This window comes from Pseudophryne corroboree, chromosome 6 (assembly GCF_028390025.1).
Source record: "Pseudophryne corroboree isolate aPseCor3 chromosome 6, aPseCor3.hap2, whole genome shotgun sequence".
In the NCBI taxonomy this organism is placed as follows: domain Eukaryota; kingdom Metazoa; phylum Chordata; class Amphibia; order Anura; family Myobatrachidae; genus Pseudophryne; species Pseudophryne corroboree.
The window spans coordinates 424,728,607-424,741,512 of record NC_086449.1 but is presented as its reverse complement, the minus strand read 5'-3'; the positions used below and the strand labels follow the sequence as shown (position 1 = coordinate 424,741,512).

General features: G+C 47.5%; 1 protein-coding gene across 2 annotated transcripts in view; it reads right to left on the bottom strand.

Moving 5' to 3' along the window:
* ARMC10 (armadillo repeat containing 10) overlaps window positions 1–12,906 on the bottom strand; it is an 87,177-nt gene that overhangs the window by 14,355 nt on the left and 59,916 nt on the right. The window lies entirely within an intron of this gene.

The following is a 12,906-nucleotide window of genomic DNA, read 5'->3' as shown; positions in this document are numbered from 1 at the left end:
CAACCCCCAACCCCATCCACGCACGCTTCCCCCACTTTCCAATCTCCTCCTCAAACCTGCTACCCTTCCCAAGCCAGCCACACATCTCCTCCACAATTATGACCTCCTTGATGTCACAGGGGGGGACAAGTGGACGAGGAGGAGGAGACAAGTCTCTTTCAAATGTAGGGTGATTTTCAATTACTGGTGCCCTTGTTATACATACCAACAGATGTGGTGCAGTCTGATACTACGGTGAGTGTCAACGCTTCCAGGCGGACAATGCACACATGCTGCTAGGGACTGGTTGATGGTACCGGGGACCCATCTTCCTGCCCCTAGCTGCATGTGTGCATTGAGCCCCTGGCTGCGGTGCCACTCAACACCGCAGTATCAGAATGCACCACATCTGTTGGTATATATAACATTCCTGGTGCCCTGTTATATACTGTGATAGATCTGTTGCACTATGATATACAGCATTTTAGTAGCACCGCTTTCAGGTGGACAATGCACACTTACAGCTTGGGTCCGGTTAATGGTGCCGGGGAGCCTGAAGCCGGTCCTACCTGCATGTGTGAATTATGCCCCTGAAAGCGCTGCCACTCTAAAAACAATGTATATCATACTGCACAGTATATCATACAGCACTTATATATTGCAAAAGATGTGCTGCATTTTGATAATACGGCGTTGGGTGGCACCGCAGGCAGGGGCACAATGCACACATGCAACTTGGTGCAGGTTGATGGAACCGGGGACCCATCAACCTGCACCAAGTTGCATGTGTGCATTGTGCCCCTGCCTGCGGTGCAACTCAACGTTGTATCAAAATGCACCACATCTGTTGCAATATATATAGCATTTTGTTTTTCATTTTATACATGTAATAATGCACATGTGGTGCATCATGAAAATTTAATATTTGCTGACATCTAGCCATGTCGGCCACATGTCTTGAAATAAAAAGAACATATTTTTTCAAAGCAATTTCATGTGCTTCATCATGAAAACTTTATACTGTTTGCAAAAGTTCAGCCATGTTGGCTACATATTTAAAATAAAGTTATAGGCATTTTTATACTTTTCTCAAATGGGAATGCTGACCTTGATATATATCGCAACAGATGTGGTGCATTTTGATACTACAACGTTGAGTGGCACCGCAGGCAGGGGCACAATGCACACATGCAACTTGGTGCAGGTTGATGGAATCGGGGACCCATCTTCCTACCCCAAGTTGCCTTGACAAAGACCCGTTTGGAGGGTAGAAACGCGTCGGCGGCTAACGAGTGATTTCGGTCATTGTTTTATGAGAGGAGTGAGCCAGGAGCAGGAGCCGCGGTGATACAGACAACTACAGCGGTTTATATTCTCACGTCTGGACGGAGCTCGGTGGGACGACAAGTAGGGAAGGTAACCCGTTATTGCAAAGAACGTCTGGTAGCTAAATCCAGACAGAAGGGGAGTACCTACACAGCAAAACGCTGGTGTCCTGGAGGTCCGGTGAGATCAAAAGTTTATAACCGAACTGTGATTGCTTATTACTGCCTGCAAACCGGAGATAATTTTAGATGTTCTTAATAGTGGATTATAAATAAACTTTAAATTTTCTTTGGACCTGGAGAGATCAGATTGTGCTTTTTCGGAATTTAAATATAAAGTGATATCGTGTTTAAGATTGTGAGACTTTCCTTACGGGAGTTTCCTTTGGAGGACAGTGTGGGAATTTAAAGCATTGTGTCTGAAAGATATATAAAATTAAGAAGTACCAGGCCTGATTTAACAGAATCATTTTAATTAATCTGTCTCATGGAAAGTTTCCTGGTGTTATAATGTGGAGCTGATTTTAATGGCGATGTGAAGACTTTCAAAGGCTTTTTTTGTGTGGAGTATATGGTACAAATTGCCTTTATCTTGTGGTAAAAACAAGGTAGCTACTTCTCTCAGTAAGTTCTCTATTAGCAGAACCCCAAACAGAATATTAGATACAAAACAGTACTTTGAGAGAGCTAGAAACAGAAAGGAGTTCTTAACGTATGAATTATTGAAAATGTCCACAATATACAACCTTTTGGCCAATATTCAGTGTATACTCAATATATTTTCTCAGTGATGTTGATGTTTTCTTTCTTAGCCAGCACAAGTAACTTGGAGGATAAGATGAAAATCCAATCAATTCTGTAATTAAACCTGCTCACCAAATATCACCCAAAGAAAGGCCCAATGCCCACTTACTGCTAGAAATCAGAATATTGTTTATCTGGATTAAACATCAACTTGCCATATATATTTGATTACATAATCTCTTATTAAAAAAAAAAAATCCAACATGCAATATATAGTAGTGACCTTTTTTGGAGCTAACTATTTTTCACACATGTAGCAATAAGCCACAAACTCATGTGACTCAGTTGAACCATATGGTAGTACTGTTTAAAAAATGGTAGTCGATCCCCACAACGCCAGATGTAGTGGGCTTGGCTAAGCAAGACTGCTTAACCCTACATTTTCTAGTATCTATATAATAAGTGTGTGTGTGTCTCAGTTTGTCCTTTATGCACAGGTTTTGTATTTAGCTACACCAAATTTTGCATGGTGGTGTACTTTGAACAGGATTAGGTTTATGCCTAGGTTTGAACTTCGTCACGGTCATGGAGGTCTACATGGTAACTACCAACTAGGTCATGGAGACTTTGAACTGAAGTTTTCCTCAGGATGTCTCCCAGTGTCAAAAACTGCACTGATGTGAAGGCACAAGCTAATATGTACCAGTGGGGAACAGGAATAGCTCCAACGGAAGAGCAGTGAGTCTGAGTATCAACTGTCACACTTCTCCCGCACTGACAGTTTATAGCCATGTTCTCAAGTGTTGGTCTGCAGATTTCTGCTCAGCAATTATTTCTGTTCTGCTGTGATTTTGAAAGCTATCCGGATTTCTGTTCTGTAATTAAGTCTGCTCCAGATATACCCCATTCTAAGCAGTTAGAGAATACGCCTGCCTGTACTGTAATTTACTCCTAATTTGCATCGTTATCTAGGTGTGTTCCTTCTCAAAGTTTTCCCCATTTAGTATACCACATTCAAACTAAATTTACTTCTTTTCACATCTCGGCCTTCAGAAGTAGGGTCCTTTTCAGGACCATTCACGGTCCGAGCACAACTACAGACTAAGTTTCAGAAAAGCCATGCCACCAAAAAAAAAAACGAAAAAAAAAAAAAAATTACAGTCTGGGTCGCAGCTCCTCAGCTGCTAGAAGAGTGGCAAAACGTGAGAAGACTGCAGAGGAAGTACAAGCATGCTTGGCAGCTCAACAAGAAAGACAAGCAGTCACTTGATGCAATCACTCAATGCTAGGCTAGCTCACCAATCTGCTGATGCTGCTAGTCATGCAGCATCCAAGGCTATGGAGTAGGCAGCTGTAAGACAAACACGTCATTTCAGCCAATGCTGCTAGACATGCCGCCTCAAGGGACATGGAGGTGGCAAGGCTGCACAAACTGATACCTCCAGGGCCATGGAGCCCAAAGCTGCAAGACAAACCCCACCAGTCGGCCAATATTGTACAAACTGCAGCCTTGACAGCCATGGAGTCTCCAGCTGCAACACAAATTCGACAATAACTGCAGTTCTTAGATTAAAATCATGGCAAGACTTTAAGGGGTATATTCAATTGAAGTCGAAAACTGCCGTCTGTTGAAAAGACGGCAGTTTTCGACTTTATAAGGTCGAATCCTGATTCGACCTATTCAATATATCCCTAAATTTTTCGACAAGTCGATGAATTCGACTTGGCGAAAAGCACGTGGATCGGCGGAATAGCTGCCGATCCACGTGCTTGTGTCGAAAACAGGGCTTTTGGCCCCCTTTTCGACCATCTCAGTCCGACATCAAAAAGATGTCGGACTGAGATGCGGACCCAGAGGAGGAGAGGGGAGGGGGGGGGGGGGGAGCCACAGGGAGACGGGGGGACAGTCGGCGGGCATACAGGGAGATCAGCGCTACAGCTGGATGTCACTCAGCCGCCGTGAGGTCGGGCGGCTGAGTGACATCCAGCTGTTGTCGGATCCATTCCGACAAATACATGTCGGAATGGATCAGACTTTAATTAAATATGCTGCGTTTCACTATGATGCAAATGTCCAGTATGAGATGCACTCTAAGGTTAATATTGGGAACATGTCCAAGCAATACATGCACTGCAGTGCAAAGACATGGAGCAAAAAAACACCTGGTATGTGTTGCTGTGGGGACAAGGTGAAACTCCCACCACTCTTGGACCCACTTGAGCAAACAGTGGAGTCCTGTTCAGGATCAATGGAATGGGGTTATAGGGAGAACATTGTTATAAAAAAAAAAAAAAAGGAGGTTACAGATGTACTTCAAGGTCCATACTTCAACCCGGGCAATGCCGGGTGTCCCAGTTAGTTTACTACAAGGGATACTAGAAGATTGTTTGCACTATTTTAATATCCCTGTTTCTGGACACAGGTAGTGTCTGATATAAATAGAGAAACCTAGGTAAAACATTAATTTGTACTGCAATGATTCTAATAAATGACAAGATGTGAAGGGTTTCCTTGGTATCGATCTATTATTTGATATTGTATAATGGGGATAATTTGGCAAAATATATCTAAAAAATGCCAAGGTATCAAACTGAGAGGAGTCTCCACTGAAATGAAAAATATAATTCTAGAATTTTTAGAGGTATGAGTAAGGATAGGGAAAGCCAAAGCTTCTAATTTTGGATTGTTTATCATATAACCAGAGATATTTACAGAAAGCTTTAAGAAGTGGTAGATTGACTAAGCCAGAGGTTGTCAAAGCCAACAATCATTGGCAGTTTTGACTAATTACTTTTGAAATGGCAATAGGAATAAATGCATACCCAGGCTTGTTTACCATTTATTGCTGTTTTAAAACTCATCAGTCAAAGCCACCAACAACCTTCTTAGTTAATCTACCCTATGGTCTATAAAATGATTGATGGGTGAAAATAAGATTTTACTCACCGGTAAATCTATTTCTCGTAGTCCGTAGTGGATGCTGGGGACTCCGTAAGGACCATGGGGAATAGACGGGCTCCGCAGGAGACTGGGCACTCTAAGAAAGATTTAGTACTACTGGTGTGCACTGGCTCCTCCCTCTATGACCCTCCTCCAGACCTCAGTTAAGGAAACTATGCCCAGGAAGAGCTGACATTACAAGGAAAGGATTTTGGAATCCAGGTTAAGACTCATACCAGCCACACCAATCACACCGTATAACTTGTGATAACATACCCAGTCAACAGTATGAACAACAACAGAGCATCAGACAAACCTGATGCAACTATAACATAACCCTTATTTAAGCAATAACTATATACAAGTATTGCAGAAGAAGTCCGCACTTGGGACGGGCGCCCAGCATCCACTACGGACTACGAGAAATAGATTTACCGGTGAGTAAAATCTTATTTTCTCTAACGTACTTGTGGATGCTGGGGACTCCGTAAGGACCATGGGGATTATACCAAAGCTCCCAAACGGGCGGGAGAGTGCGGATGACTCTGCAGCACCGAATGGGCAAACACAAGGTCCTCCTCAGCCAGAGTATCAAACTTGTAGAACTTAGCAAATGTGTTTGAACCCGACCAAGTAGCTGCTCGGCAAAGCTGTAATGCCGAGACCCCTCAGGCAGCCGCCCAAGAAGAGACCACTTTCCTTGTGGAATGGGCTTTCACCGATTTTGGATGCGGCAATCCAGCCGCAGAATGAGCCTGCTGAATCGTGCTACAGATCCAGCGAGCAATAGTTTGCTTTGAAGCAGGAGCACCCAGCTTGTTGGATGCATACAGGATAAACAGCGAGTCAGTCTTCCTGACTCCAGCCGTCCTGGCTACATAAATCTTCAAAGCCCTGACTACATCAAGCAACTTGGAATCCTCCAAGTCACGAGTAGCCGCAGGCACCACAATAGGTTGGTTCAAAGGAAAAGATGACGCCACTTTCGGCAGAAATTGCGGACGAGTCCGTAATTCTGCCCTGTCCATATGGAAAACCAGATAGTGGCTTTTACATGACAAAGCCGCCAATTCTGACACACGCCTAGCTGAAGCTAAGGCCAATAACATGACCACCTTCCACGTGAGATACTTTAGCTCCACGGTCTTAAGTGGCTCAAACCAGTGGGATTTCAGGAAACCCAACACCACGTTGAGATCCCAAGGTGCCACTGGTGGCACAAAAGGGGGCTGAATATGCAGCACTCCCTTAACAAACGTCTGAACTTCAGGAAGAGAAGCCAGTTCCTTTTGAAAGAAAATGGATAGGGCCGAAATCTGGATCTTTATGGACCCCAACTTCAGGCCCATAGTCACTCCAGACTGTAGGAAGTGCAGGAACCGGCCCAGCTGGAATTCCTCTGTAGGGGCCTTCCTGGCCTCACACCAGGCAACATATTTTCGCCATATACGGTGATAGTGTTTTGCTGTCACGTCCTTCCTAGCCTTTATCAGCGTAGGAATAACATCATCCGGAATGCCTTTTTCCGCTAGGATCCTGCGTTCAACCGCCATGCCGTCAAACGCAGCCGCGGTAAGTCTTGGAACAGACAGGGCCCCTGTTGCAACAGGTCCTGTCTGAGAGGCAGAGGCCATGGGTCCTCTGTGAGCATTTCTTGCAGTTCCGGGTACCAAGTCCTTCTTGGCCAATCTGGAACAATGAGTATTGTTCTCACTCCTCTTTTTCTTACTATTCTCAGCACCTTGGAAGAGGAGGAAACACATAGACCGACTGGAACACCCACGGTGTTACCAGGGCGTCCACAGCTATCGCCTGAGGGTCTCTTGACCTGGCGCAATACCTTTGTAGCTTTTTGTTGAGACGGGACGCAATCATGTCCACCTGTGGCAGTTCCCATCGATTTGTAATCTGAGTGAAGACTTCGTGATGAAGTCCCCACTCTCCCGGGTGGAGGTCGTGCCTGCTGAGGAAGTCTGCTTCCCAGTTGTCCACTCCCGGAATGAACAGTGCTTGCACGTGATTCTCCGCCCAACGAAGAATCCTGGTGGCTTCTGCCATCGCCACTCTGCTTCTTGTGCCGCCCTGGCGGTTTACATGAGCCACTGCGGTGATGTTGTCTGACTGAATCAGCACCGGTTGGTTGCGAAGCAGAGGCTCCGCTTGACTCAGGGAGTTGTATATGGCCCTTAGTTCCAGGATATTTATGTGCAGACAAGCCTCCTGACTTGTCCACAACCCTTGGAAGTTTCTTCCCTGAGTGACTGCCCCCCATCCTCGGAGGCTCGCATCCGTGGTCACCAGGACCCAGTCCTGTATGCCGAACCTGCGGCCCTCGAGAAGGTGAGCACTCTGCAGCCACCACAGAAGAGACACCCTGGCCCTCGGGGACAGGGTGATCAGCCGATGCATCTGAAGATGCGATCCGGACCACTTGTCCAACAGATCCCACTGAAAGATCCTCGCATGGAACCTTCCGAAGGGAATGGCTTCGTATGATGCCACCATCTTTCCCAGGACTCGCGTGCAGCGATGCACCTACACCTGTTTCGGCTTTAAGAGGTCTCTGACAAGAGTCACGAGCTCTTGAGCCTTCTCCGCCGGGAGAAACACCTTCTTCTGGTCCGTGTCCAGAATCATGGCCAGAAAAGGCAGACGCGTAGTAGGAATCAGCTGCGACTTTGGAATATTCAGAATCCAGCCGTGCTGTTGCAACACTTCCTGAGAGTGTGCTACGCTGATTAGCAATTGCTCTCTGGACCTCGCCTTTATGAGGAGATCGTCCAAGTATGGGATAATTGTGACTCCTTGCTTTCGAAGGAGCACCATCATTTCTGCCATTACCTTGGTAAATATTCTCGGTGCCGTGGAGAGCCCAAACGGCAACGTCTGGAATTGGTAATGACAGTCCTGTACCACAAATCTGAGGTACTCCTGATGAGGTGGATAAATGGGGACATGCAAGTAAGCATCCTTGATGTCCAGAGACACCATAAAATCTCCCTCTTCCAGGCTTGCAATGACCGCTCTGAGCGATTCCATTTTTAACTTGAATCTTTTCAGATAAAATGTTCAGGGATTTTAAATTCAATATGGGTCTGACCGAACCGTCCAGTTTCGGTACCACAAACATTATGGAATAGTATCCTCTTCCTTGTTGAAGGAGGGGAACCTTCACCACCACCTGCTGGAGATATAACTTGTGTATTGCCGCTAACACTACTTCCCTTTCTATGGGGGAAGCTGGCAGGGCCGATTTGAGGTAACGGCGAGGGGGCATCACTTCGAATTCCAGCTTGTATCCCTGAGACACAATCTGTATAGCCCAGGGATCCACCTGTGAGCGAACCCACTGGTGGCTGAAATTTTGGAGACGCGCCCCCACCGCTCCTGGCTCCACCTGTGGAGCCCCAGCGTCATGCGGTGGATTTAGTGGAAGCCGGGGAGGACTTCTGTTCCTGGGAACTATCTGTATGGTGCAGCTTCTTTCCTCTACCCCTGCCTCTGGCAAGAAAGGACGCACCTCTGACCTTCTTGCTTCTCTGTGATCGAAAGGACTGCATTTGGTAATACGGTGCTTTCTTAGGCTGTGAGGGAATATATGGCAAAAAGTTTGACTTCCCAGCCGTAGCTGTGGAAACTAGGTCCGAGAGACCGTCCCCAAACAATTCCTCACCCTTGTAAGGTAACACCTCCATGTGCTTTTTGGAGTCGGCATCACCTGTCCATTGCAGAGTCCACAGGACCCTTCTGGCAGAAATTGACATTGCATTTATTCTAGAGCCCAGTAGGCAAATGTCCCTCTGGGCATCCCTCATATATAGGACAGCGTCTTTTATATGCCCCGGGGTCAGTAAAATGGTATCCATGTCTAAGGTATCCATTTCCTCAGACAGATTATCTGTCCATGCTGCTACAGCACTACACATCCAGGCCGACGCAATTGCCGGCCTCAGTATAGTACCTGAGTGTGTATAAACAGACTTCAGGATACTTTCCTGCTTCCTATCTGCAGGATCCTTTAGGGCGGCCGTATCCTGTGATGGCAGGGCCACCTTTTTAGATAAGAGTGTCAGAGCTTTATCTACCCTAGGGGAGGATTCCCAGCGCATCCTGTCCGTTGGCGGGAAAGGGTACGCCATAAGTAACCTTTTGGAAATCAGCACTTTCTTATCGGGGGAATCCCACGCTTTTTTACATAACTCATTTAATTCATGTGAAGGGGGAAAAGTCACCTCTTGCTTTTTCTCCCCATACATATACACCCTTTTGTCAGGGACAGGGTTTACCTCTGATATGTGCAATACATCCTTCATTGCTATAATCATGTAGCGGATGGCTTTAGCCATTTTAGGCTGCAATTTTGCATCATCGTCATCGACACTGGAGTCAGAATCCGTGTCGATATCTGTGTCAACCATTTTGGATAGTGGGCGCTTCTGAGACCCTGACGGCCTCTGCACTGCAGGATCAGGCATGGGCTGAGACCCCGACTGTCCCAAGGCATCAGCTTTATCCAACCTTTTATGTAAGGAGTTTACATTATCATTTAACACCTTCCACATATCCATCCAATCAGGTGTCGGCGCCGTCGGCGGAGACACGTCATTCATCTGTACTTGCTCTGCCTCCACATAGCCCTCTTCATCAAACATGTCGACACACGCGTACCGACACACCACACACACACACACAGGGGATGCTCTATATGAGGACAGGACCCCCACAAGGCCTTTTGGAGAGACAGAGAGAGAGTATGCCAGCACACACCCCAGCGCTATATGACCCAAGAATCACACAGTAACTTAGTGTTTACCCAGTAGCTGCTGTATATATATTAAATGCGCTAAATTTATGTGCTCCCCCTCTCTTTTTACCCTTTCTACCGTGAGTCTGCAGGGGAGAGCCTGGGGAGCTTCTTCTCAGCGGAGCTGTGGAGAGAAAATGGCGCTGGTGAGTGCTGAGGAAGAAGGCCCCGCCCCCTCAGTGGCGGGCTTCTGTCCCGCGATTTTGTGTAAAATTAATGGCGGGGGCTCATGCATATAACAGTGTCCAACTGTATATATGCTGCTTTCGCCAGGAGGTATCTAATTGCTGCCCAGGGCGCCCCCCCCTGCGCCCTGCACCCTACAGTGACCGGAGTGTGTGGGTTAGTGTGGGCGCAATGGCGCACAGCTGCAGTGCTGTGCGCTACCTCATATGAAGACAGGAGTCTTCTGCCGCCGATTTCGACGTCTTCTTTCTTCAACCCGCCGGCTTCTGACTTCTGGCTCTGCGAGGGGGACGGCGGCGCGGCTCCGGAAACGGACGACAAGGTCAGGTCCTGTGTTCGATCCCTCTGGAGCTAATGGTGTCCAGTAGCCTAAGAAGCGCAACCTAGCCGCAGTTAGTAGGTTTGCTTCTCTCCCCTCAGTCCCACGTAGCAGAGAGTCTGTTGCCAGCAGAAGCTCTCTGAAAATAAAAACCTAACTAAAATACTTTCTTATTAGCAAGCTCAGAAGAGCTCACTAAAAGCACCCAGCTCTGGCCGGGCACAGAGTCTAACTGAGGTCTGGAGGCGGGGCATAGAGGGAGGAGCCAGTGCACACCAGTAGTACTAAATCTTTCTTAGAGTGCCCAGTCTCCTGCGGAGCCCGTCTATTCCCCATGGTCCTTACGGAGTCCCCAGCATCCACTAGGACGTAAGAGAAACAAATATGTTTGTGAGGATTGACAAAACATTGTCAGCAAATAATATCTTATACTAACTGGAGTTTACTTTAAACATCCTTCTCATTCAGGTCCAGGGGAATCATAGGAGATAATGGCTCAATGCATATAGTACATGGGAGAGAGGGCAACCTTGTCCGGTGTCGTTGCTAAGAGTAAACACGAATGATGTTACTGTTTAAAACTGCTGGAGATGGGGTGTGGAACGGATCCCTTGCACTCCACACAGAATAAATGTGTCAGTAATGCAATTTTCCCTCATACTGCCACAATCACATAACAAACCAGATACACTGATAAATAGGGGATAGTATGGTATGACGGCGGCCGGGCTCCCGGCGACCAGCATACCGGCGCCGGGAGCCCGACCGCCGGCATACCGACAGTGTGGCGAGTGCAAATGAGCCCCTTGCGGGCTCGCTGCGCTCGCCACACTGCGGGCACGGTGGCGCGCCACGCTATTTTATTCTCCCTCCAGGGGGGAGGGGTCGTGGACCCCCACGAGGGAGAAAGTGTCGGTATGCCGGCTGTCGGGATTCCGGCGCCGGTATACTGTGCGCCGGGATCCCGACAGTCGGCATACTGAAGACCACCCGATAAATAGTACATGTGATCCAAAAACAGAGCTCCAAGATACAGATTATGTGTGTTCTACGTAATGTGACAGTTTCACTAACTATTGGAATAATAGTTACCTGGTTGATCAAGAGAAAAATCAATAATTAAAAATTTTTTTTGGGGAAAAACAATTTTAGATATATTTATGTGCCCTGCCACATATTTTCTATTTGGGAGCGCTACAACTGTGGCAGGGCATGCTGAGAAGTGTAGTTCCACAACAGCTGGAGGCAGTGGCGGATTTAGCGGGGGGCGATTAGGGCGAACGCCCCCCCTACATATACCGGCAGCGGGATGGAGGCCGGGTCCCGCCGCGGTATAGGGAACGGGTTGGAGAGCGGTGCAGCGCGGCGGGGGACGAGGAGAGAGAGGAGCGTCCTGACGCGCGTACAGCGGCCTCTGTTCTGAGCACGCCCCCTCCTCCCGTACGCGCGTCAGGACGCTCTCTGTCTTCGTCCCCCGCCGCGTTGCACCGCTCTCCACCCGTTCCCAATATCGCGGCGGGACCCGGCCTCCATCTATGAGTAGGTGTGTGTGTGTGTCCCTGTGTGTGTCCCATTTCTCCCCCCCCCCCCCCCCCCTCTCTTCTCCCTGCATTATGTCCCTGCATTATTTTGCCTCATTCAGTGTGCTATAATGTGCACTTCGCCTCATTCGGCTCAGTGTGCTATAACGTGAATTTTGGCTCATTCAGGGGTAGATTTATTAAAATGCACATAAGGTTCTTTATAAGCAGGGTCCCGCTTCACTGCATTATCGTGGTGAAGCGGGACCTCTTTTCCAGTGAATTTACTAACCCTGCCTTGTTTGTTATGGGAGCACGTTATCTCACCCTTCTGGTGATACGTGTCCTCCCATAACGTGCATCCACTTCGGCTGCAGTATCTACTTCCACGCCTGCGCCGTTCAGTAACTCCCAGCGTGCCTTTCGGGAGTTTCACTTTCATTCTGTGGATGCCGGAGCTTGTCGTGTGTGTAGGCGGAGGAACTGCTTGTACACCCGCAGCGCTGGATCTGGGAGGCGAAGAGGAACAGGGTAGGAGTGACTGACGGTCGGGCACACCGAAGTTAGCAAGCTTATCGGTGTTCTAACAGATAGAGGCGCCGATAAGGCAGTGGGCGCATAGCGCCCCAACCTTCTATACCGCATCCCCGGGATACTACATCAGGGGACGCGCTATTTGCGGCACATAACGTATGCAGATATCGCTTTAACCCCTAAAGAAGTTTAATAATCTTTTATTTTTTATGACTAACATTATTTCCAAACTTTCCTCCTAAATTTTGGGCGCCTTTGATCACATTCCCTCACCCCTTTTTTCTCATTGTATTTTTACCTGTGTTGTGGGCAGGTATAGGGATGTGATTGGGTTGACCTATCCTATTGCGCCAGAGTTCACCTTTTTCCATTTTCTAATAAATCTACCCCTCAGTGTGCTATAACGTGAATTTTGGCTCATACAGTGTGCTATAATGTGAATTTTGCCTCATTCTGCTCAGTGTGCTATAACGTGAATTTTGGCTCATTGAGGGGTAAATTTACTATCCTTCTTTAAGGGATAATGCGCTATATGCACTCGTTATGTGCCGCAA